This window comes from Microtus oregoni, unplaced genomic scaffold (genome assembly GCF_018167655.1).
Source record: "Microtus oregoni isolate MIOR12 unplaced genomic scaffold, Mior012 000012F_ref0000307, whole genome shotgun sequence".
Taxonomy (NCBI): Eukaryota; Metazoa; Chordata; class Mammalia; order Rodentia; family Cricetidae; genus Microtus; species Microtus oregoni.
The window spans coordinates 20,632,118-20,659,159 of record NW_024543071.1 but is presented as its reverse complement, the minus strand read 5'-3'; the positions used below and the strand labels follow the sequence as shown (position 1 = coordinate 20,659,159).

The following is a 27,042-nucleotide window of genomic DNA, read 5'->3' as shown; positions in this document are numbered from 1 at the left end:
GTCCACGTTTGAAGATAGGAATATATTTTCATCTAATACATCAGGTTCAGCTGGCAACAGGAAAGAATTGAATTCCAGAGGCCCAAAATAGGACTTGAGTGCTAAAGCACCTTTCAGCGCTCATATAGGATAGTGTTTGTGTTTTCATACGTGATGTTAGAGCATTTTTAAAAAGTGCCCATTTTGTCAGCAAACACGATCAGTTTTTAAAGATGTCTAAGTGACAGGAAATGAACTAATGTGTTAAAGCTGTCTTGTTGTGGTGGTTTTGGTTTTAGTTTTTTATTCCTCAACACACTGATTTCCTAAGTCTCTCAGACCTTCAACCCCAAGCATAAAGGCAGGAGGTGAAGAACCCTTTCAATTAGCCTTTTCCCTAAAGGATGTGATACCTGAAGTCAGGTCTCACAATACAATAGCCTTCTTTGGTCTTCAAAGAAGTCCAGCCAGAGAGGGAGGCACTAAGGCTGAACAGCTGGTTACTTTGGTATGACCCCAGAGACCCCATTAGAGGGCACAGGCTCAAAGTCACAGCTGACAGGGACATCAGACAGCAACAGCACCATAGGTAACAGCTCAGGCAAGTTGGGCAGAAGGGAGGTAGTAGAGGTGAGTAGAAGAGAGGGCAGGGTCTTTATTCAATACATTAATGGTAAGAAAGGCTTAGCATTTTCATGGATGGCCATCCGCCTGCATGAAAGCTTACAAGTGTGCCTACAGCCACTTGTAAAGCAAGTTCATGGGTTCTGGGTATCTACTGGCCACCATCCCTTCAGGAAACTGCTTTAACCCATCAGAACATTGGCTATCTCACCAATTCAAAAACAACAAATAGGGGCTAAAAGAGTTGGAGTAATACTTGCCCAGGGCCAAACTTCTCAGGAATTCTAAAAACCAAAACTATAGTGTCTATGAGCACATGTGTATGTGTGTGTATGTATATATGTATGCATGTATGTGTATGTTTAATGAATACTAAATATTTTATCATAATAAGCATGGAGCACTTTATAATTCCGACTTTTAACAACCCTCTGGTAAGAGTACCCTTGGTATTTACTCTTTTTCACAGATAAACTAAGGCCCAGAGAGGTTTAGCAACTTTTCTGGGCTATATACCTAATGGGATTTGAACTTGAGCAGTCTAGCTCCGGGGTATATGCTACTGTGCACCACACTGTGCAGCCTACGGTCGTCATCATTCTACTATAATTACCCTTCCATCAATCCCAACCTCACAAATGAGGATGATCACAGAGCTGGCAAGTGGTCACGATGTGAAACTCAATCCACATGACTACCATGGGCTCTCGACAAGGGAACAAGCTTCAGTCCACAAATTCTACTTTGCACCAGCTGAGCTCCAGACTTGACACTCTGAAAACACTTTTTAAAAAGACAAAGGCAGCCGTTTACTCCAGGAGGCGAAAGGGTTTCCACCTCCCTAGGCTAGATCAGCCCTTCCCACACTCCCGGAGGCAAAGGCCAAACTAGCTGCAAACAGCAGGTGCCAGCATGGATGATGATGATGACAGACATACTTTAAATACTGGCCTATGGCTTCCAAGGGGAACTACACAAGTCAGTTTGGAGGGGCAGAATGCTAGCAATTTCTACAGCACTGTCAACAGGTATGGCCTATCTTAGCAGGTGGGACACTTCTCTTGCTTCATTCCCTAACCCTTCAACTCCCAGGTTCCACTTGGGACTTCCCTGTAGTGTCATACCCCACCCTAGAAGGCTATTAGGTTTGATACCCTTGACAGCCCCCTCGCCCCTCCACACACACAGACACACACAGTGGTTCTAGCATAGCGCCTTGCACAGAAAAGGCCAACAATGTGTCTCGGTTGATGAGACTGATGGAACGAGATGGTTTTGAAAGCGCTCCCTGCCACTGTGCAAGTGTTGCCAGGCAGCAGTCTCCGCACCGCTGAAATGACTATGTGAGAATCATTTTAATCAGCACTCTCATTGTTTGTATGCAAATGCACATTCCGAAAGTGGGTTCCTTTAAAAAGCGCTCCTTAAATCAAACATCCCTCACTGTGATTTGCCTCTTTAAATCCTTTTCCATAGACAGTAAAGAGATCAGTTTCAATAGAGCTGGGAGTCTTAATGATTCCAGATCTCTAACAATAGAGTTGAACTCCTTTTCTCTATTAGGCCAGCCAGCTCAGACTTGCCCCTTGGACTTGGTCATTCCAAAATAAAATGGGTCCCAAGCTGCAGAACAGTGAACTAGTGCCTGGATTGTGGGGATGAGTGTCTTCAGGGTAACTACAGATTTTTCCAACTCCCCTTCCTCCCTTCCTCCCACACTCTGCTTCCCACTCAAGCTACTGAGCTCCCCAGCAGCCCATCCCTAGCCTGTTCTTTCCTTTGGCTTCTGACCTGGGGATTCAGAAGCCCTGGGCCTTGGCCTTGGTTCAGGGAGAGGCCCACATGCCCCAGGAACATTCAACCACAGTGGAGTTGTCAGTGAACTAGTCGGAACCAGCTCAGCCCAGCCCTGGGTGGGAGTCCTAAGGGATGGGTCATCTGGGGAGTGAGGGTGTGATGAGAAGTTCTGGGTGGTCAGCAGGGTTGAATCCTGTAAGAAACCATTGCCTCCGCCCTATATGGCTGAACCAGGTAGCCCAGAAAGCCAGCCACAAAACTGGAGGGCAGAGAAGGGAAGATGCTAAATTCTTGGAAGGGAAATAGGGAACTCATGTTTATCTGAGCTCAGAGGAAAGCCCTTTGGTTCAGTGAGGGTTAGGAGGCTGAGAGGAGCAGAACTCTGGAGTCCTTTAAAAGGCTACAAAGCACTCCTAGCCCTGGAATGTTCTATTTGTGTCTGGGACACAATGAAGGGAACAGAGCACGTTCAAAAGATAAAGCCTTGGATGACTTAAAACAGTGAAGTATGAAAACCCTTCAGGAGATGGGGACTCCATGCGGACCCTAGAGGACAGCTCGGGATATTGTTCCCCAGGCGCTGCCCACAGTTTGTGTTGGATCTCACCAAACAGGTGAGGCTGGCTGGTCAACAAGCCCCTAAATTCTGTCTCTGCGTCTCTATCCCTAGGATTATAAGAATGAGCCACTGCTTGACTTTTTATGTGGGTTCTGGAGCTGTAGCTCAGGTTCTCGTAAGCACTGTACCAGCTGAGCTATCTTCCCAGCCTCCCCCATACACAATTTTAAAGTTGTTCTCTTGGCAAGAAAAAATGCAAAATAGTAACACATCTGTTGAAGTGGCCACTGTAATATGACAAGAGAAATCTGTCGTGCTAGTTCTACCCATTCCAGCTACAGGATCTTTCTGAAAGGGAAAACCGGTGAGAACAACTGGGGAAGAACACAGGTGTGGAGCTAGGACAGCTACAGTTGCCTTAGGAATGGCAGGCTTTTGGGCTCAGGTCCATTAGATCACTGACAAAAAAAATAAAAGACAAAACTGGAAATGATGAATTGTCAATAATCCTTCAAAAACCTCAAGGACGGGAGGATGGAGAATAGTGTTGAAAGAAGGTCCTAGAAGCATACCAAGAAGGCTCACATCAGTATCCAGAAAAGTTCTGACCTAGAAAGTTAAATAAATCAATAGCTAAGAAAAGCTAACAGTTTCCCACGAGCTGACACACGCTCAAAATGAACAAGTACAGAGCTAGTCAGTTGCCTTTTAAGATTAGATTTATTTGGGGCAGGCAGTGGTTGAGCACGCCTTTAATCCCAGCACTTGGGATGTAGAAGTAGGTGAATCTTAGCGAGACTGAGGCCAGGCTGGTCTACAAAGCAAGTTCTAGGATAGCCAGGGCTGTAAAATAGAGAAACCCTGTCTTGAAAAAACTCAAAAACAAACAACAAACGAAAAAGATTAATTAGACTTATTCGATCAATGGTTCAGATGAGTATAATGTCACTTGAACCTGACTTTTTTTTTTGATTTTTCGAGACAGCGTTTCTCTGTAACTTTTTGGTTCCTGTCCTGGAACTAGCTCTTGTAGACCAGGCTGGCCTCGAACTCACAGAGATCCGCCTGCCTCTGCCTCCCGAGTACTGGGATTAAAGGCGTGCGCCACCACCGCCCGGCTTGAACCTGTCTTTTAACAGAGCTCCACAATCTCCCTGCGAACATGATGAAAGTATCTGCCATCCAGCAAACTTACGCACAGATAACTAAGCCACCATCCCCTAAATGTCACCATTTTACTGTGGGCACCTGAATTTGGCCCTGTCCTATACATTTTAATAAATAACATGTGTCTAGAGATGATCAAATGAGGGTCTTAACTACCCTGTTACTATTAGATTGTAAAATGGTACAATTTAAAACACTAAAAATCAAAGATGAATAAATGTAAAGTCTACCTGTAGCAGAAGAATCTGGGAGGGGAAGCACTTTCATGGACCACTGGATTACCGGAGGGAATGGTACTGTCTCAGATACACTGAGATTCTTACCATGGCCCTCAGAGACAGTCACGTCAGCACACAATTCTCAGGATAGTCTTGCCCTCCACCACAACCCCTCACCAACTGCCCCATCCATAACCACGGTTCCCTATTACCATATGGAAAAATTAACACATGCCTGGAAGAGGTCTAGAGCCTGGGCCCAAGAACAGCTGCCAGGTCCTTCAGGTCACAGCCCAGGAAGTTCCTGTGGGGTTGAGCCCTTTTAGAACCAGTGCTGGCTGATCTGTCTCAAGATTTCCGATAGTCATTCTTGACACTAGCCAGTATAGGGGCACCCGTGGGCAGGAGAGGGAAGGGAACGTCAGAAGCTCTTTAAGTTTGGTGACACATTGCTCACACAGTGACCTGTGACTGACAAGTTACGATCCCTGAATGGAAATGCCCGGCTGAACTTCTTAGCCCGTCAGATAGGCATCTTTGGAGCTATTTTTTCCAGGGAAGGGGGTGTCCCCAGAGGAAATAAGCAGATGCCAAGCAGAGAATATAGCAAATCAAAATCCTTCTTGACGCAGCCCAAATCCTCGGCTGATGCACTTCCAGTTCAATGCCTGGAACTCAAGACCAGCCCAGGGAGGATCAGACGCTCCCATGTGGCTGGAAGCCAACAAGGTCCAAAGTGGCTTCAGAAATCCCTAAAACCAAAGACACTGGACTTCTTCCAAGACACGGGATTTCTAAATCCTGTGAGCTAAAAGGTCGTTGTACATTGTGTAGTTCTTACTTGAAAAAAAAGGCAAAAAGGAAATGCATACCAAAGTGCCTGGGGGTGGGGAGAGGGAGACTGCAGAGCTCTGTAAGTGAAAGGTGGCCAGGCTCGGTGGCTCATGCCACCATCCCAGCATGAAGCTGAGGCCGGAGGACTGGAGTCCCCAGCCAGCCTGGACTACAGTCTGAGACCCTATCTCAACAAACCAAAACAAAACAAAAAAGCAAAAGAAGCCAAAGGCCGAAAATCTCTGATCTCTGGAGTACTTTCCCCAAAAGAATAGGCAATTTTAGCCATCTAGTATTTGGTTAGTTACCAAAGGAGCCCAAAAGTTCAAAGTCATGTCACCCCCAGCAGTGATCCTCGGCATTTGGGATCAATGGTGGTGAGGGGCTCACGGGAGCCATGGTGATTTGGAATCAACCACACAAAACTGCATCCTCTGTGGCCAGGCAGTAAATGAAGGAGACACGCCCTGTCCTGAGTCAGGCTGAAGATTCACCCGAGATGGACATGGTAAAATCACTTTGTCCAGAAGCTTCACAATAAGCTTTGAGTTAAAAATACATAAGCGGGCATTTCTAGACACCCCACCTCACATCCCATTTCCAAGGGTGGGTCTGGAAACAAACAGATTCACGTTTTCACTAACAAAAAACGTCCTGCTACCTAATCGCTTATGGCTTCCCTGATCCTATGGGCCGTCGGGTGAAACATACACTGTTGCTGTTGTTTGACACACGTTAGGTCGGGGCATTTTGAAGTGGCAGTGAGAACAGCCAGGACAGGTGAAAGCACAGGCACTGAGTATCTGACACCACGAACCCTGAATGAGCAATTCCTCTATTTACTTAGCAACGGTTGCTGACACTTACCCCGTCCAAAGATAAACCAGGACAAACCCGGAAAAGGAGGGGGAAGCAGTGAGGTAAGGCTGTTGTAAACCTGGCACACGGCAGAGGAAAAGCTCTTAGCGTTGTCAGGACACCGTTTCCCTCCCCAGGAGAAAACTCAGACTCCATCACACACTCAGCAGTCGCCGTGACCAGGCACTAAGCAGAGGCAGAAAGGTACCATCGTCACACACCAACATTGCAATCATCACGGCACGGTGCATTAGGAACAAGAGGAGGGAAAGCTGAATCCTTGCTCTGCCTAGAACAAGCTAGGAGATGCAGGGCTCTGCAAACTATAAAATGAATGAGCCACGGGGCTGGAAAGACGGCTCAGAGGCTGAGAGGTCGCACTGCTCTTGCAGAGGACGTCATTTGGATTGCCAGCATCCAGGTCCAGCTCTAGGTAATTCACCCCTCTTCTAGCCTCCAGGGATACTTGAGCTCATGCACACATTCTCACACAGAGATGCACACGAGCACACATAATTAACAGAACGACTGAGTAGATTCTAATCTCATAGCTTCCTTGTAGTTCTAACATTCGGTTTACTATCAAACTTCAGTGAAGCACACATCCACCCAGCAAGCACATGTCAAACACCATGTGCCAGGCTCTGCTAGGTACAGGGACATTCTTACACTCAAGGAACCTTCCAACCCACAAATTAAGAGGCCGAGGCAAGCCTAGACAATGCACATATGTGTGCACAGGGTGAAAGGTTGCTAGCAGGGAACAGAGAAAGAAACAATTGTCAACAATTTCCTAGGAATGAAGCCTAAGTCAAGACTTGGAGTAGGAATTAAGCAGGCCAAAGGAAAAGAAGAAAAGGGGACCAAGAATAGCTCATGTGGGAGAGCATCAAGCTAAAGAAAGGCAAAAAAGGAACAGCATGACCAAAAGAACTCAGGAATGGCCAGCAACGTATGACTTGATGAGCGGGGACGGGAGAGAGAAAGGGCCTACGTGCCATGCTGGAGAGATCTGTAGCTCATCATTTCCTCATCAGCCTCACCTCTCCTGCTGTTCACCTCCCTAGACAGCCACCTCTCGGAGTCAGAAATAGCTCCACACCAGATCTACTTACACCAACAGCACAGCAAATTCCCAGTCCCTGCCCCCACACCAGGGCTTTCCAAATTCCCAAGTCTCAGTTGACTTCCTGAACACTCACCCCGCACCTGCTAAGGTGGTGGCTTCCTCTGGCGCTTGCAGAAGGCCCGTTTGCACTCTGATGCAGCTCGTGGTGCCTAACCATGTCAGCTGTTCCAAATAGTTTCCCTTCTTCCTAAAGCCACAACTACATCCCACCTACCCACTTCCACACTCAAAAGACAGCCCCTGCTCCTCCATTCTCGGGAATGACTGACCATCAAAATTCTCACAGCAATATTCTTGCTCTGCCCACCCAGACAAAGCCACTGATGTCTCTGTTTACAACTACTGAAAAAAGTAGGGGTAGCTATTCTAAAACAGGAATACCAGACTTGGGGGTTCTTGCCTAGGTGGAGGATCAGGAGTTGAAGGGCATCCGTGGCTACATAGTAGGCTGGCGATCAGCCTAGCATACAAAAGACTCAAAAAGTACAGACAAAACCAAACTAATAAATACAGAAACTTTAGTCAACAAATGCTGTTTCTCACACATGTAACTAGGCTCTAAGACCAGCACACTTAAGTGTGATGCAAATACTTCTTGCTGATCTGTAAATGTTGTTTCAATAAACAAGTAAAGAAACCAACACTTTGATGCTAAGAAGCCATCTATAAAATTGACACACAGTATCACCGGGTAGTGAACCAAGAATGTAGCCTAGAATTCTGCCAAGCAGATCCTTTCTAAAACACAATGGCAGGGCCTTTGCAAGCCTTGACTTCTGGCTTCTCATTTGCTCCACTTAATTAACCCACGCAGGATTGAGTTATTTCAGTGTCTATTACTTTGCAAATGATTTTCTAAAATTAAAACAATATATTTAGTACAAAACATACCCACCATGATACATTTTATATGTGATATTCTAAGTTTTGTGTGAAGTGTATGTATGTGGAGATCAGACAACCTCAGTTGTCTACCTTGTTTTTTGAGTTAGGTTCTCACTCCAGAACTTGACAAGTAGACTAGGCTGGCTGGCCATTAGGCCCCAGTGAGCCACCTGTCTCTCTTTTCCAAGGGTTACAAGCACATGCCATCAGAGCCAGCATTGTTGTACAGGTTTGGGGAGGTAAAATTAGCAATTTTTTTTTATCATGTTTTACCCTCCCCTAATTTTTTCCAGACCCTTCACCTCCTGACCCACCCAACTTTATGTTTTTTCTCTATCTTTCAAAAAAAAAAAGAAAACAACAAAAACAAAAACCAAGAAATACAAACAAACCAAAAAAATTCCACTAAAAAGAAAATCAAAACAAACAAAAGTCCAACAAAGCAAAAAGTATCCAAACAAAGATAATGAAATTTTAAAAAGCAATCCACAAAAATACTACTGAGTTCATTTTGCGTTAAGCAACTATTCCTGGGCATGGGGCACGCCCTAAAGTGTGGCTGATATACCTAATAAGACTCCACTGGCAAAAATGGAGTTTTTCCTTTGGCAGTGCCTATCAATTTTAGATAGCCTCTTGATTAAGGGTGGGATCCTGTGTCTCATTCCTCCTCTCAGTATGGGATCCCATCCGGCCTGGACCTGTGCAGGCCCTGTGCGAGCTACCAGTCCTTGTGAGTTCACATATACATTAGTTCTGTTGTGTCTGGAAGGTAGCATTTCCCTAGAGTCCTCCATTACCTCTGGCTCTCACAATCTTCCCACCCCCTTCCACATACATCCTTGATAAAGACATCCCATTTAGGACTGAGGGCTCCAAAATCTCTCACTCTCTGCACACTGTCCAGTTGTGGATCTCTGTGTAAATTCCCATCAGCTTCAAGAAGAAGCGTCTCCCATGTGGGGTGAGCAAGGCACAGATCTATGGGTTTATCAGTGTGTCAGTAGGAGTCATTTTATTGCTGTGTTCTTTTAGCATAATAGTCTTCATATTACATATACTCTAATAGTAACAGTAGGTTTCCCCATAGTAATAACAGTAATAGGCTTCCCATGACCTATCTAGACTGGTTCCTGGCCACTGTAACACTAACAAGTGTGGGTTCCATTTCATGAAGTGAACCTTAACTCCAATCAAAACATAGTTGAGTACTGCCATAGTATTTGTGCCACTACCCCTCAGTATATCTCGCAGGACAGCCACTGTCGAAGGTCACAGGATTTGTCACTGGTGATATTGGTAATCACCTTTCTCCTCCAAGCTCATGCAGAGTACCGCGAATGTTAGTCAGTAGAGATAAAGCTTCTAGTTAGGCAACAGCTCAATTTTTCTGTAGAACTCACATTCTCATTCACATAAAGTATGCACTTTATTAACTGAGCTATCGCCCAAGCCATACTGTGTGTGTGTGTGTGTGTGTGTGTGTGTGTGTGTGTGTGTATGTACATTTTCCAATATTTTCAGTACTCAGCCCATGACTGGTAACACAGGCCCACTACACAACACCCTAGCAGCCACATTCACTACCTTGTGTTGAACATGTTCTGTTACGTTTAAATTTGCTCTGCTAAAGCATCTTTACCATTTTTTTGTTCTGACCAACCCTTTTGTCTTATGATAGTCAAGAAGCAGTAGACAACTGACTTTGAACCTGTCATAAAGAAATAAAAGAATCATTCTACATTCAAGAACTAGGCGATCCAAATCTTATAAGAACCATGAACGAATGGGGTGAGCACGTAGCTTTGTAGCTCTAACCATAATTCCAGAGAGCTAAAAGCCCTTCTGCCTGGCTCACTCCTGCACCAGACTTTCAGAATTCTGCCACAGAATTCCCTCCCTGGGGAGCTATTAAAGGTCTGCATCATGAGTTGACAGATAGGAACTCACTGCTTGGTTCTTCCTCGTGAGTACTACAGGTAGCCATGCAGAACACATGAGGAAATAGGGGCCTTCCCCAAGACTCTGCTCTTGTAAACCTGCAAATGCGGTCAGACAATTAGAGCCTCGGGCTTTCCAGAACTTACCCCCACCCCTAAGTGTGCGCCACATGAACAAACAGGCATTTTGAACTCCAAGAATCCTAAGTAGAGCACATGCAAGGGAGGGCTGGTGGTCTAAGGGCAGGTGGAAATCAGGGTTTCCACCTGGCCAAAGTGAAGGTTCCAGTTTCTCCAGGCCCTGCCCAGCATACCAAGAGTCTGACAAGCTCTAAATCCCAAACTAGGAGCTAAACATGGTAAGGGCTGAAATGTTGCTTTCATCCTGGCTACTAGTTAGTGTTCAGAGGTTTGTAAAGCCCATTTGGGAGGGGAAAGACAGGAGAAACAAAAACTCTTAACCAGGACAACTCATAAAATGAGAATGGTTTGGAGTCTACATGGTCATTCAAGTTTTAGGCTAGGTCTGCTGTCTTTTCTTATGGTTGTGAACTTCTTTTTATGTTATCTACGAAACATTGTGGAAGTAAACGGTAGCCAAATGCCAGACAACCCTGCATCTTGTTAAAATGTAAGCAGGGACTGGGACTTAGCTCAGAGGTATGGTGTTCACACAGCATACATGTTCATGTAATACACAGATGGATGACAGACAGACAGACAGACAGACAGACAGGGAAATTAAAATGTTGGTAGCAGCAAGAACACAGTTGGATAGAAGGGTAAGTTTTAATGTTCTCTAACAGCAGAATAATCACAGTTGACAACAATTAACTAAATATTTCAAAGCACCGAGATTTTTAATGTTCCCACTGCAAAGAAACATAAATATCCAAAGTAACAGAGAAGCCAATCATCTGGATCCTGATTAGCACATGTCACTCGTTACATGTCCCATAAACACAAAGACATTTTAAATAGAAACAAAACTACATTTTTAAAAAGATGATCACTTCTATTGTTCGGTCTTAAGTTTGTCAGTATCTTATAAAAAGAGAAAAATGCCTTAGGACGTGGTCAGCTGTTTCAAGTTTGGCAGTTTATTATATAAAAGAGAATGCTAAGAATACTTAACAGCAAACAATATAATTAGAAAATTTGTACAAATGTTTCCAACATGGTAACTATATGAGCAAATCAAATTATACAGAGTTCATTACGTCTCAAGACAAATATAATGGCTTCATATTTGTAGAGAATACTAAAAAGTATTACATTATAGCTTTCTTTTTCCTTTCCTGTTAGTTAGATTTCCTTGAAGAAAAAAGCATACAATTTGCCCAACTATTCCAACTGATTTGCTCCTATTGTTTTAAACTGACTTTCCCAATTTTAAAAGCACAGGAAACAAAATGTTTCATTGACCCTAAAGATCCTTTGATTTGTTACAACAGGATTTGAGATAAAACATTAAGTTTGAGGTTACAAAAGCCAAGCAAGGAAATACAAAGCAAATGAGCAACAAACACTGATGCTCATGCAAGATTCGGCCCCGTACTGATAGATGCTCTTGTTTTTCCAAATCAACTAAAAGCCAAAATAAATTAAAAATTTAAAAACTTCTGACTGGCAACATTCTGTCCTCCATTTCAAAACCTTTTAAGACACTGCTACATGTGGCCATTTATCTTGCAAATGCCACAGAGGACAACATGTTGTAAAAATGACAATCTCAGGAATAACACAGTATCTACAGCCATGGCTTTTGTTGACTGTCTCTCCATGTACTGTAAAATACATGCATTTTTTTTAAGCTTTCTTTTTCTTGGCCAAAGAAGGGGCTGAAGAGGGAATAAATGAACCTGGGGTGAAAATTCTGGCAGGCAGAAAATAAAAATGTAGAAGGTGTCTCTGCAACAGCAACTTACATAAGAGAGCATTTCCGGCTTTGAGTCCATATTGGAATAGCTCTGGAAGCTACAAATTGCACTGAAACTAGGCCGCCTTCAGCACAGCTTCATCTAATCAGAAAAGCAATCTTAGAGTGGGTGCCTTCCACTCAGAGCCATCCAGACCTGGCCACATTTAGAACTGTGTGTGACTAAGCATAACTCAGCTGGAGTTGCCACCTCCTGGAAATGTTCAAGGGTTCTATATGCACATCATATACATACATATATACCTTAAAGGAGTTCTTGACTGCTCCCCCAAAGGTCCAAGAACCAACAACACCTAATCAATCACGGCAGTGGAAGTTGGATTTAGTTAATCAACAAGCACAAAGGTGATTTTATATTTTAATCACACCTCTGCAGAAACTACTTTTTATTTAGACAAGCTCTAATGAGCAGAGCAGAGACACTTGTGTTTGAGGGAAACACTGAGTGAGTCATCTCTGTTGACAAGGGGACTATAGGATGAGGGCACTACTGTGCTGTCAGCATCAGACGATGCTTTATCAGTCCCCAGAACAATCAGGATGATTCTGTACTATGATGGGCAGTAATCACTGAACACAATGTCAATCTCCTTGTTCTAATGACAACTTCAAGTACAACCTAATGTTTATGTCCCCAAACCAGGGAAGAAAAAGAAAGTCAAGAAGTAGTTTCTCTTATCTGTAGTTGCAATAGTCACGAGATGGGAGAGAGGAGAAAATATCTTGTTTCTACACATGGCCAGCAAACGTGACATAATTTCCCGTTTGTTTAAAAAGTGTAAAATCAAATGTGTAAATCTCTTGGGAAAACATCAATATCTAAGAACATCAATGCTGCACAAACTGAGTTTTGGCCAGAAAATAGACTTACAAATCTCTGGTAACAGAATAAAGTTGCAGCCCTAAGAAATACTTCTAGACAATGAAGCTACAGAAACAGCACACACTGCCAACGGAACGGCAGGAGGGGGATCGGCACCATCGGTTCCAGACACCAAAGTCTACCTCCACTCTCACGCAGCTCTTATGTCTTTGCATTCAACTCATGCAAACTAAATTCTAACACTTTCCTGTGACCGAGGTGATTGTGGGCATGTTGAGCACACACGTGTGTATAGATGTGTGCACATTTGGGTACATGAAGGTCAGAGGACACTGTCAAGTGTCATCCTCTATCACTCTCCACCTTTTGAGATGGGATTTCTCCCTGAATCTGAAACTTGTGTTTTCTCAGCTAATGTGGTGGCCATCAAGCCCCAGTGATCCTCCTGTCTGGGATCTCAATAGTGTAGTTACATGTACAAGTGACACACAGCCACCTTGTTATGTGGGTTCTGGGATCTGAACTGAGGTTCTGATGGTCATGCAGCAAGAGCTCCTAACCACCTCCAAGTCACCCTTCCAGCCTGGACAGACTTAAAGTACAAAGAAGGAGTTTGGGTTGTGTCTTAGTTTACCTGAATTCTGGGATTAGAAACCATCAACTACGATGGATTCCAGATCTCAAGTTCTATTTTACAGTGGCAGGAAGATTTCACTCCACACTTGCTGCCCTTGCGGAGGTCTTAGGTTCAGTTCCCAGCACCCACACAGTACCTCATTACCATCTGTAACTCCAGCTCCAGGGATCCCATGCCCTCTTCTGACCTACGCAGCCACATGGTGCACAGACGTGCAGGAAAAACGCTTACACATATAAAATAAGTGAATCTATTTTAAAATGTATTTAAAGGTTTCATTCTAAAGGTTGTGGCAAAGTTCAACTGAGACGGCCTCATCTGTGAGCCAGATCATGGTGACTAAACCACACCTAAGGTGCTTATTTGCCTAAAGCAGCAAAATAAAATGTTGACTAGAAATACCCTTCTATCTTTTCAGAAATCAGAACAGAAGAAGGGAAGACACAGGCCTGACTCTCCTATCCCCACGCATGCAAAACTTTGAAACTCAAGTTACGAACCTTGGTTCTTATCAGAAATGAACCTGAAGACCCTCCCCCCAAAAAAGGCACGGGGCACAGTGAACAGGCAATGACTTAAATTAAGATGAATCGAGCAACAACAGTTACAGACCAAGAGATAAATGAAATTAAACTCTTTTAAATAATTAAAATCAAAAGGGATACTTCTTTGGCCCTGCTTAAAGCAATGAAAAGAACATGCTTTTTATGTTAGAACATTGTTTGGTATTTTGAGGATGCCCTAAATGTTACTGTGGTCCTATGAAGCATGCTGTCTTTTACCCTTCTTCATGTAATTTTTTAGATGATTTATTTTTAATCATGTGTGCAGGTGTGTTGTGGAATATTCCTTTATACTGTGTGAAGGTATTTCACTGTGATTGGTTTAATAAAAAGCTAAATGACCAATAGCTAGGCAAGAGTTTGGGGGCAGTGAAAATGCTGGGAGGAAGAAAGGCAGAGTCTTAAGGAGACACCAGGACTCAGAGGGAGCAGCATGGGCGGTACAGAGTAAAGGTACTAAAGCCAGGAGACAAAAAGTAGACTGATAAAAATGGATTAATTTAAGAGCTAGTTAGTAACAAGCCTAATCTATCGGCCAAGCTTTCATAATTAATAAGAAGTCTTCGTATAGCTAGCAGGTGGGACAGAAAAATCCGCCTACACAGATGTGTGTCTGTGTGTGGATATGTGCACATGCGTGGGAGTATTAAAAGGTCAGAGGTATCAAATCCCCCTGCACTGGACTTATGAGCAGTTTTGAACCTCCTAGAGTGCGTTCTGGGAACCGAACTCTGATCCTCTGCAAGAACAGTATGTTTTCTTAACTGCTGAGCCACCTCTCCAGCTCCTCTTCATGGAATTTTGTCACATCTCTCTGTGACAGCTAACTGCTTTTCAGACACAGTTTGCACTCAGTGGGCCTTCAGACTATCACTCTTGCATAACGTAATTATGGGATGAAAGAAATCTTAAGTGTATGAGCAGGGAATTAAAGTCAGCCACAAATCCAGCTTGTCAGAGCTCCAGCCCACATACAGAACACGTAGTTTACAGGTTGTTGGCAAGGGACCCTGGTCTTTCTGCCTGTCAGCCGAAGGCAGGCATGTGCCAAGGGCACAAATGCAACTTATAAATTCTCTCAGCAGACCAGATTTTATATTGAGCAAATCTAGACTGAATTTTCTTGATTTGGAGAAATCACAGTGTTTTAACTTTTTAATTAAGGTGAGGCTTTGTTAAGGATTTCATCTGATTTGCACAGTTCCTAGTTACGAACAGTGAAATCATACCATATTCTCTTGCGTGTATCCTTCATTTACTTCTTTTAAAATTTTTCATTACATTTACTTAGTGTACACATGCATATGTGTGTGCACTTCTCACAGTGTAAGAAGACAGAGAACAACCTGAGGAGAGCTGCTTCTCTCCTTCTACCATGTGGGTCCCGAGAACTGATCTCCGGCTGTCAAGCCTGGCACCAAGTGCCTTCACACTCTGAGTTATCCCACCAGCCCTTGATTTACTTCTTAAGTTTTTATTCAGAAAATCCAGCCTTTGTCTTTCCTTTCTCTGTCAAAATCCTAACATCTTTCTCTCCCTAAATGGCCTCATCCAGTCTTAGCTTTAAATACCATCTAGATTTGATGACCCTCACAGATACTATTTCCAACCTCGGAGAACTTTCTATCTCTATGAGAATGCTGATGGGCATCTCAAAATTAATAAAGCTCAAACAATTTTTTTTCTGAGGATCATATAGTCCAGACTGGCCTCAAATCCACCATGCAGCTCAGACTGACCTAGAATTTATATCCTTTTGCCTCCACCTCCTGAGTGCTGGATTAAGTTTATGCAATGCTGAGGAATCAAACCCAGTGTTATGCACGTCAGCTGAGCACTGTCAACAGAACTACAAAGCCAGCCTCGAAACCAAACTTTTAGGGTCCTTCTTTGTTCCCCGTCGCAATAAATGGTGGCATCATTTACCAAAAATCCCAGCTTAGCTTTGCCTCTTCTCTTTGCTCATATCCCACACTGAACTACAGACTCTATCTTCTAAGCACAATCTGAACCCGACCTCAGGATCCAAAAGGATGACTTTAAAGTCCAAGATCGCATCAACTATTACACTCAGACTTCTTCAGGAAAGCCCCAACTCTATCCTGGCCTATACAATCTGCTTCCCACCTACACAATCATCCCATTTCACACCACTCCCTCCCTAAACCACCTGCAGCCCAAGTTCAGCCAAATTGGGGTCCCTCCTGCTCCACCACCATGCCAAGCACAGCCTACACCAAAGGCTTTGCCTTTCCCTTGCTGTTCCCCCTGCGAATATCCCATCCCACCCACCCCATCCCCAGATTCCTACTCCATTCAGGTCTCTATAGAAAATCAGTCACTCTCTCTCCCTTTCCCACCTTCCCTCGTTTTCTCTCCCCAGTTCTCTCTCCGGCTCTTATTTTTTCATAGCATTTATGATAACCTGAAATTACATTTTCTACTTGGCTTATCTGCTTGCTCTATTCATAACCACATACATAGTAAGTACCCATCAGGATCCAGGATTCTAAGGAGTAGAGACACAGCAGTAAGTGAGGTAAGCAAAGATCTCAGCCCTTTTAAAGTTCCTGTTCTTATCTGCTATCCTTACTCTAGTCTAAACTCCAGAGAGAAGACACACAGTCTACTTTGTGAACAGCAAATCATCAGTGCCATGACACAGAGGAAGCATACACACACATCAACTGACTGAACAGAACAGCCATCTGCTTCCCTGAAGACTCCACTATAAACTCTTCTACCTGACAAAATTCAAGGTGGGACCCTGAGAGCAGTCTAAAAAAAATCCAGCCCCTAACCCTAGGCTGGATTGTCCCAACTTCTAACTGTAGCACCCAGCAAGCTCATCCAGTGGTTGTGTCATTAGGATTTATCTCACTGGATCACAAGAGGACTAGATCCCTCTGATGGACGCTGACCAGGCAGCAACATTAAACAGCTCAGATTTTCTCTACAAACTGGCCAGGATCACACAGCTTCCCTGGCTCCTGGGGTCCTTGCCCTCAGGAGATTATAGGACACTGTCAACTTGAACTAGCCATCACCCGTGTGTGACCATCCCTATTTGAGCAGTGAATACAAGGTGGCTAAGGGTGTGGTTTTAATTCTTACAGCTGCTATGGAGGCAAGACATTTGCCTGCTGTGATGAACAAGTTTCTCCCAAAGAACATTTGGAGCATAAAATGATTTGATCACAAATAACAAACATGAAGGTAATTGTGAAATACAATCCATTCACTTAAGGAAGGAAGGAAGGAAGGAAGGAAGGAAGGAAGGAAGGAAAAAGCACAGATGTACAAGAAAAATTAATTGCTTCACTCAAGGGCAGGCCCCAGGCCAGCAGGAGACGGCCAATACAAAGTGAACTCAATGGTATTTTTGGAAGGTTTTTGTCTCATAATGCTTTATCTGAGTTTTTTTTTTTTAACCTTATAGGTCTCTTGTTTATATAGTATAGTTTCCAACATTGAGCCTTTCTAGGATTTCCGTGTGTGTGAATGTGTTTGTCTCTGTATCTGTATGTCTGTCTTATACCTTTCCTTTGGTTCTTTTTTGTTTGTTCCTATTCTGGTTTGGATTTTTTATTGTTTCATCTTATTTTCTTATTTTTTAGATGCCTGACTATTTTCTAATCGAGGAGGAGTATGGATTTGGGTGGGTCAGGAGGACCTGGAAGAAGTTGAAGGAGGGAAAACTATATTCAGAATATATTGGACAAAAGAAATATTTTCAACTACAAAAAGGAAAGAACTTTAAATATAGCCAGACAGGGTGGCTTTAATCCCAGCACTGGGAAGGCAGAGGCAGGCGGATCTCTGTGAGTTCGAGACCAGCCTGGTCTACAGAAGAGTTCCTGGACAGATGGAAATATTACAGAGAAACCCTGTCTCAAAAAACTAAAAACGGAAAGAAAATACATAGTAAATATTAAACAGAACTAGAGCGGTAGTAACAAATTTAGAAAGAAAAAATGCAAATATCTTAAAGAACTATCCTAGAGGTCTTAGAAAACAAGTATTTCAAACCCACATTACCAGCCTGTACACATGTGAGGGTAATGTCTGTTATTTCAGTTTAATGTACTAGTGAACTCAGATGCGACAGGTTTTAGTGTCCTCTAGCAGGTGAAGGTGGACATGAGCATCACAGGAAAGGCCCTGGGCTGCAGTCATCTGGGCCTAGCAGCTATTTCTTTCAACATCTGGGAAGCCTGGAAAAGCTACTTAAAGTAGCAAATCGTGTGTGAGAGAGAAGAGCTGCAATGTATCTCAGAACCCAAGGCAGTACTCTGTCTCTGCCCAGTGTATCTCAGAACCCAAGGCAGTACTCTGTTTCTGCCCAGTGTATCTCAGAACCCAAGGCAGTACTCTGTCTCTGCCCAGTATAACTCAGAACCCACGGCAGTACTCTGTCTCTGCCCAGTGTATCTCAGAACCCAAGGCAGTACTCTGTCTCTGCCCAGTGTATCTCAGAACCCACGGCAGTACTCTGTCTCTGCCCAGTGTATCTCAGAACCCAAGGCAGTACTCTGTCTCTGCCCAGTGTATCTCAGAACCCACGGCAGTACTCTGTCTCTGCCCAGTGTATCTCAGAACCCAAGGCAGTACTCTGTCTCTGCCCAGTATAACTCAGAACCCACGGCAGTACTCTGTCTCTGCCCAGTGTATCTCAGAACCCAAGGCAGTACTCTGTCTCTGCCCAGTGTATCTCAGAACCCACAGCAGTAAGCTGTCTCTGCCCAGTGTATCTCAGAACCTACGGCAGTAAGCTGTCTCTGCCCAACATCTCACTCTCTCTGAAATGTTTTCACAAACATCCAATCTTCAAAGCAAGCAACCCTTCAAGGTAAACAAAACAGGATCTATTTTGCTGTTTGGAACCCTAGAAACCACACAATTATTCCAGATCCCACTGTAAAAGTGGCAGAACCTCGACATGCCTAAACTCATCTGTGGTGGTTTAAATGAGACTATCCCTCATAGGCTCCAATGTCTGAATACTTGATCCCCAGTTGGTGACATCGTGTGAACAGGTTTAAGTAGTGTGCCCAGTTGGTGGCATTGTGTAGGTTTAAGAAGTGTGCCCAGTTGGTGGCGTTGTGTGAACAGGTTTAAGAAGTGTGCCCTTGCTACAGGAAGGATATCATTGTGGGCAGGCTTTGAAGTTTCAAAGCCACAAGCCATTCCCAGTTCACTCCCTGTTTCCTGCTACCTATGGTTGGAAACAGGCGTTCTCAGCTATTCCTGCTACCATGTCTGCCGCCTGCTGCCACAATTCTCTGCCATGATGTACCCTTATTATGTACCCCAATAATCCCTCCCTTCTAGAAGGTGCTATGGTCATGGTGTTTTATCACAGCAACAGAAAAGTAACTAACAAGAGATGAACATCATTATCTGGAGATCACAGTGCAAGGTCAATATGTCTTCACTGCAACAGAAGGAAAACAGGAAAACACTTAACTCACCAGTGGTTTAAGGCGGTGGGAAGACACATTGGTCCTGGAGCTCTGGGCAGAGAGAGGGTTGCAGGTTCTTCCAGTGGATATCAATTCCTGAAACAACACATAAAATACCATGAGTAAAATACAAACACACTGGACTTACCCCAGGAGGCTTACCTCAACCTAACTGACAGGCACCCCACTCAGACCCAAAGCCTGCTGTTTCTCATCCGGTCTAAATCTCTGGCTTGGTTTTGTTTCCCATAATAGAGCAATAATCTTCAGTTCACACATGGAAATGGCTCCCACAACAGTGACAGGATCTCAGACACAAGGATGATCATCTGCAACAGGGTTGCAAACTGAAAGCAAAGGGTCGTTTATCCTGCAGAGGCACAACACTGTATGTGCTGGAACTCTGTGAGCCTCAAGTTAAAACTCGGGAAAGTCACATAAAAGCTGAGACATCTTAAGCCTACAAGGTGGCTCCATGTGTGCACACTCAGGCACACGTGCACACTCACAATAGTAATAAGTTAAGATGACGATGACTCTGGTGAACCTCACATTTTTTGGGTTCTCTTTGAAAGCCAAACAGATCAGATCTGTAAACACAGCCAACACTCCTGTCAGACAGTGACGACCGGGTAGTAAACAGTAGCCACCCTTCACAAGCAGACTTGCCTGCTCTGAATACCAACCCTAGCAGTCTGTGCTTTCTCGGCACAGCAAACTGCCGCTTTCAGTCCCCAACACCCTCATTTGTCTCTGCTTTTGTAGAGAACCTGGATCAATTCCCAGCACCCACATGACTTAGGACTATCTGAAACTCTAGTTCTAGGGGATCACAGGCCCTCATCTGGACTCGAGGAGCACTGTATGCACGTGGTGCACATATACACATGCAGGCGAACACTCATAAATATAAAAGACAATTTTAAAGGGAGAAACCCAAGGGCTGGGGATGCAGGCCCTTGGGTTCTAGCTCCAGCGGATCCACAAGAAAGACTATATGCACGCTTACATACAAAGACATCAGCACTGCAACACATTGGCTGCACTCAGCTTAAGATGTGAGTTGTTTGCATCATTCTCTCGGAGAATTTATTGATTTGCTCACTGAGCTCTATTACATACCGCACAGCATGAGGTGCTAGAGAGAGATACAAAGTCAGCACAGCCCTTACGTTGTTCTGGGGGAAAGGCAGGACTGGATACTCTAAACGGGCATGCTCAGGTGATCCAGAAACACATAGAGTGGCAGAAGCAGAGACTTCTTCCTAGCAGGAACAGAGGACTGAGCAAATCCCAAAGCCTGGGTGGGAGAGGGGCAGAAAAAGGACAGTGCAGATCCCAGCCCATGGGACAACGCAGGCAAAAGCAAGAGCATCGGAAAAGCCATCTCTTTTAGCTCTGTCCAGTTCTCTTAATACCTTGTAGATTTTAAACAACAACACACACACACAAAGAAAAACAAAAACCCAACCCTTGTCTTCCGTTATGTAACTCAACACTTTAAGGACTTGATGCATAGTGCCGCATGTACCCTCTCATCTGTGCACCTCACAAATGTCCACGAGTACCACCAACTCAGCCCTGTCCCCGGGAATGCCTATTCATGACTTCCTAAGGGACAACTCGATTTCTCAGAGTCTGGAAGCCACAGAAACACTGCGGCAGAAACCTTGGATTTTGGGGGAGAAAAAGACAAAATTAGCATTTTTCTTCACATCAATTTTAGGATTGAGAAACCTATCCCCAACCCGAGGCCCCAAATAACCAGAAACTACTGGCCTTTAGAAGGAATGTTCATATGCAAAAAAAAAAAAAAAAAAAAAATCTCAGAATACCTGTCCATCCAAATCTCCAAGTGGAACTTTCTCATTTGTCAGAAAGAGATGAGTAGCAGCCTGCGCTGAGGCACCAAGAGCAGTTCGAACACCAGCATCGGGGCTGGGGAGATAGGCTACATCAGCAAAGCGTCTGCCGCACAGCTCTGATTACCTGAATTCGGATTCCTGGAACCCACATGTAAAAAACCAGCCTGGCAGCCAGCTTCTATAATCCTAGCACTGGAGGAAGGGTCAGGGGGACAGGAAGATCCCTGGGACTCACTGGCCAGGAAGGTTATCTGAATTGGTGAGCTCCAGGGTCAGTGAGAGATTCCGTATCAGAAACTAAGGGGTGCGGGCCAATGTTGACACACATGTACACACACACACACACACACACACACACACACACACGGTGGGGGACAGGCGTGGAAAAAGGTTTAAAGAGTTAGACGAAAGGCCAAATGTGATGTGAAGGCTTAGGTTGGGGTGGGAACAGATGTGGTTGAGAGCAGTATGAGGACACCAGGCACAGTCCCCCTGAATGGTGGACAGAATTTCACTAGAACCACAAAGGTTTGGCAGGCTTCTATATCTGGCTAAAAATGAAAATCACCTGGAAAACTAAAAAGACTGTAATAAAAATAATCTTATTTTTGGTTTGGCAACACAAAACACTCCCATGGGCGGTTCTGGCAGGCAGCTGGAGATGGGTGTACTTTATCAGGAGTGCAGAAACTCCAAAACAGTCTCTTCAAGGTCATTAATTCAGCATCCTCCAGGAAAGCACCAAGTATCTGCTTGGAGATTTACTCATTCTCAGTATGTCCATCTAATTTCTATTCCATCACGACACCCGTTGCTTAACTCCATTAAGTAGATGACAGAATGCCTGCCGGCAGCGAAAATGGCAACTGAGGGTGAGGCGGGCCTCCCTCCTTTTAGCTGCATACCCCCAGTCTGCCTTGTCCCAGCAGTCCACCTGCATCTCTACATACCCATGCATACCTCTTCCAGCAAGCCAAGGGATCTGCACTCCCCAGCCATCAAATGGCCTTCGAGGAACAGATCCAGGACATAAGCATTCTGACCTGGTCCTCCTGCCCATCAAAGGACAAGCACTGCGGATGAGTGTGGCGTGTGGAAGGCTGCCAAGCCAGCTGAGCACTTCTCAGTGCAGATTTCCACTCTGTGGTCATGTAATGGCTTCAGCCATCCCAAGCCAAAAATGGCAAAGTAAATGTATGTGCCACAAAGATGACAGATTGGAGCAAGCTGCTTCCCTGAATGGACCAGCCTGGAGAGATCTCTTCCTGACGTCACCAGGTGCTGGCAGGTGACCTTCAGAAAGCCAACAGCTGAGAAATTCACAGAGAGTCAAGGTCAACCCTCTTGAACAAAAGGCCAAGCAAGGAGCCTCACTATCCTCCAACAAAACAAGGAGACACTCCCAGAATCCCAAGAAATCCACAGCTAGCCAAGGTCAGCCTTCTTGAACAAGAGGCCAAGCAACAAGCCTCACTATCCTCCAACAAAACACGGAGACACTCCCGGAACCCCACTTCAACTTAAGTATCCTCCACATGAGTCCAAAATCAAGTTTAGAAGGATGTGGAGTAGTGGGGAGTTTGTGGAAAGCAAAAGGACCCCCTCCCCTTCTGGTAACTCTCAATTTAAACAATTCACTCATTTCCCTGAAGTTCTAACATACCCTGGCCTAAAACAAGACACTTCTCTAGTCCAGTGCTTCAAAAGACAGGACAGTTTTTGTTTCAGGCCCCGCCAGACACCTTGGGGCCTCACCTCCTTCATCTGTACCCTCTTCTCTTCTACTCTATGCCAAGACCACGGTACCACCTCAGACATCCTCATTGCTACCGAACATCAACCCATTCCAGCTGACAGGAGCCCTCAGGCCCAGAGTCCTCAGAAGCCTATGCACTTCTCCTTCACGGCACAGATTACGTCTATTTTTACAAAGCATTTTCCCCAACCCCTAGATGAACAAGAATCCATACCATCCTGCTTTGCCTTCTTATTGGTGCTGTTTATTGTTTTCAAGTTTGACTGCAAGTCACGTATCCCAATGTAGTACCTCAAAACTCTGGTTTTTGTCAAGACAGACCCCAAACTTCACACCACCCAGCCAGACTTGGCTGTTCTCTCTTTGTTCTTAATACAAGCCCAAGTTGCTTCCCCAGCTCATGGCGGACGTCTCTCTCCTACCAGCAACAAATCTAAAGACAATCTGCAACCAGCCTTGAAGCTGGCCAACTTGAAATCAGAGGACTTCACCCTCCCAGTTTGTTTTCATATCACACTGAACTATTCTATTTAAGATCACTTTATAACTTAAAAAACTAACCCCTTTTTAACATTGAAAGGGATGTCCTGGAATCACAGAGGCTATCACCAGTGCCAACACCCTAAGGGACTGGACTCCAATGAAACTTTCACAGGCTCCACACTAGTGTGGCCTCTCTCCGCCCTGGTCCCAATTCCAGCGCGGAGATCCTCTTCCTCCTCCTGCACCCATTAAGCCGAGAAAGTAGGTTTTCAGGAGCTTTTTTAAGCTCTCCCACCTACTCCACAAATTTGGTAGGAGGAAGAATGAATGTTTCCAAGTTCTCTGAATGACACAACACTCATAAAATACAACAGAATTAGCTGGAAACTAGCAAAAAAATAATTTTAGCTTCCCTTTAGAAAAGTATAAAAGCACACCTAATTTAAATGATTCAGAGGGACTCTATGCTGTTTCTTCTTCTTAAATACACATTTGTTTCCCCCAAGCTGATGGTCCCCTCTCTGCTCCGCATCCTGGGACAGTGTGTGTAGGACCAGGCTTCCACAGATGCATATTCTGTCTGATCTGGGGCACTTGAGAACATCTCAGCAAAGCTGAGCATTGTCTATAAATGGTCAGAGGCTACCCCCTCAATACACAGCAATACTACTTGCATATACTATTTCTACTGCATAAAATAATCAAATAACAAAAACTCTTTCCTTCTATCTTGCCAAGGATGAGGCATTCTTAGCATTGAGAGCTCAGAGGAAACAGTACCTATTGACCAAGGCCACTTCTGATTCTGAAACCTCTCTTTCACCAGCAAAGACACCTTTCCTAGCAGAATCTGCCATGGTCCACTATCATATTTATCTCCTTCAAAGGAGCAGGGATCTTGTCTGACATGTTCGTTTCTATAACCTCAGGACCACGACAGTTCCTGGCACATAGCATATGCTCAACAAGAGGCACATTACTGACAGGTGGGTGGAAGAGGGCTGAGGGTTGTCTGAAGACACTCCACGGCATGACTCATTATAGTCTCTGGGATGAGTCCCCTAAAGCCTCTACCTGTGATTCTTCAATTCTGCCACTACTTAGATGCTGACTTCAATGTATACCTCTACAGTATACCCTAACTGCTCAGATTGGAGTTCCCATCGAGACTCAGTTACCAAACAGGGCTCTTCTTCCTCTGCCCCCACTCAGCCGTACACCATTTGAGAACTTCAGATCTCCACTACAGTAGCTGACCCGGCCCAAACTCATACCCGGAGCCACACCTTCATAGCCCACATCACCCTCTATCACCACCAATGAACTTACAGAGTATGGCTATGGACTCCCACTCTTGAAGTCTAAGGCTCCTTCTGCCAGCTCATTGTCCACTAGCTTCCTTCCAACCTCAAGCTTCCTAGACATGGTCTGGGCCCAGTGTCCTTCCTCACTACACTATTGTGTCAACACCCAAAAATCATCATTCATATGTCTGTTTTCCTAACTGGGTGTCCCTTAATGGTCAGTACCCAACTTAGCAGATCCCTGTGGACTCTGAGACTGGTGCACAGTAGGTGACCTGAACCACACACTGCTTTATAGTTCCCATATCCACCGTGACTCCTTGAAGAACCTCAACACAACTAACAGCAGTGCCCTATTGCTAAGCACATTTGCTCAAACCTCCCAAAAGAGGTCATGACATGATCATCATACTGAACACTGAATGGGGAGAGGCAGAGGGATCGGCACAAAGGGGTGAGAACCGAGAGCCTTTCCTCCACCATGCAATCGTAGAAATGTAATTTTCCCTCTCTGCCCTCAAATCTCTTCCTTGGTAAGATGAAAACATCCAGTCAGAAACAAAAGAGCATATATTATATGATTCCATTTACATAAACTGTTTAGAGTAGACAAGCCCACAGAAACACAAAGTAGATTACCGGATGCCAGCGGATGGGGAGGAGGGGATTGGAGGTGAATGCTGATGGACAAGGGGCTTCATTAGGGGGTGCTGAAGAAATGTGGCAACTATTGCACACTTGACAAATATGTTGGAAGATGCTGAACTGCTTACTTGAAAATGGTTAAATAGTGAATTTTATGGAGACTGAATTTTATCTGATTAAAAAAGAAAAAAAACAGACAGACTAGAATAGAGGTTGAAAATTAGAGACTCCTCAGGCCTACAGCATGTTCTGTGGACCACAAGGATTTTCAGCTTATTTGCACAAACAACTTAAAAGTCAAACGTGTACATGTGCGCACTGAGTGTGTGTGGGTGTGTGTGTACACACTTTCCTAGTAGAACCTAACATAGTTCCACCAAGCTAGTTAGCACTCACTACGCAGCCCAAGCTATATTGGAACTTTTTATCCCCAAGCTTCTAACATCCATTTACTGGGATTACAAGCATATGCTACTATGTCTGGATCCCAAATATTTTAATTGTAGTTGTTATTATACAAATGGTACACACAATAAAACTGCATGAGACAATACACACACACACAAGCACAAATAAACCCCAGTGGACAGAGGTCTATAACAAAGTCTACATAACAATGTGTATACATTGTAGCAATGTCAACTTCCTGTACTAGACACTCTGCTACAGTTACCCAAAATATTATCACCTGAACAAGTGGTGCACTTTGTCACTTCTTACCAATCTGTAATTATTTCTTTTTCATTATGAAACCAAAGATTTTATAATTTTATAGGGTGGCTTCTCCTTAAAAATAGAAAGATGTGGTGAAGTGGAGTCTCAAGGACCACAACTGTATGGAGCTCAGTAGAAACCACTTCTAGATAGTGAAAGTAAACACCAGTTATCTGCCCAATACCAAGGCCCCGCATCGATGGCTGTTTATCATGGATGCATGCACTGATTTCCTCTTAAAGAGAACTATTTCTCTATCAACTAGAGAAAGAAAGACCAAGAATGTCTCAAGTCCACCACCACCCACCAAAAGAAGGCAAGCACAACTTTCCTGTGAACACGAAGAACATTCCATCCATTTTGATCTTAATCTTCCACCCAAGTTACCTGCCTGGTCTCTGAGGTATCTGAGATTTCAACCCCTTGAGTTGTTGCTCTTTGGGACCAACTTCCTTAGACTGTCAACACATTTTTTAAACAAACCACCAAAGAAGAACACATCTTAAGTACACAGTATCCTGTTCTCCCTAAATATGCTGGTTTCTTGGTCTTTTCTTTCCTGGCAGGCTCCTCTGCCATTAATATGTGATCACAACTAGATAAATAAGAAACTGCAGCTGTGTTAAGCAGGGGAGGGAAAGGGCGCTTGGGGTGATTATGCCCTGCCCTTCCACCACACCACCATTCTCCTCAAAGACGGCGGTGGAATTCAAGAACCCTGGAAAGGGGGTAGGGCACAGTCACAGACAAGTCATGGAAACTGACCAGTGAATGTCTAAGATACAGCCATCCCAACTAGGCTGCAGAGAGGAGCACTTGGGACTCCAACCAGTCATCTGGAAAACTGACCCCGTCACCTGG

General features: G+C 44.4%; 1 protein-coding gene across 50 annotated transcripts in view; it reads right to left on the bottom strand.

The window, feature by feature from the left end:
- Positions 1 to 27,042, bottom strand: part of Sorbs1 (sorbin and SH3 domain containing 1) — a 223,662-nt gene that overhangs the window by 143,250 nt on the left and 53,370 nt on the right. For all 50 annotated transcript variants that reach the window (XM_041661075.1, XM_041661076.1, XM_041661077.1 and 47 more), the window contains exon 2: positions 19,424 to 19,510. The gene's annotated coding sequence lies outside the window, so the exon portion shown is untranslated. The remainder of the gene's footprint in view (positions 1 to 19,423; positions 19,511 to 27,042) is intronic.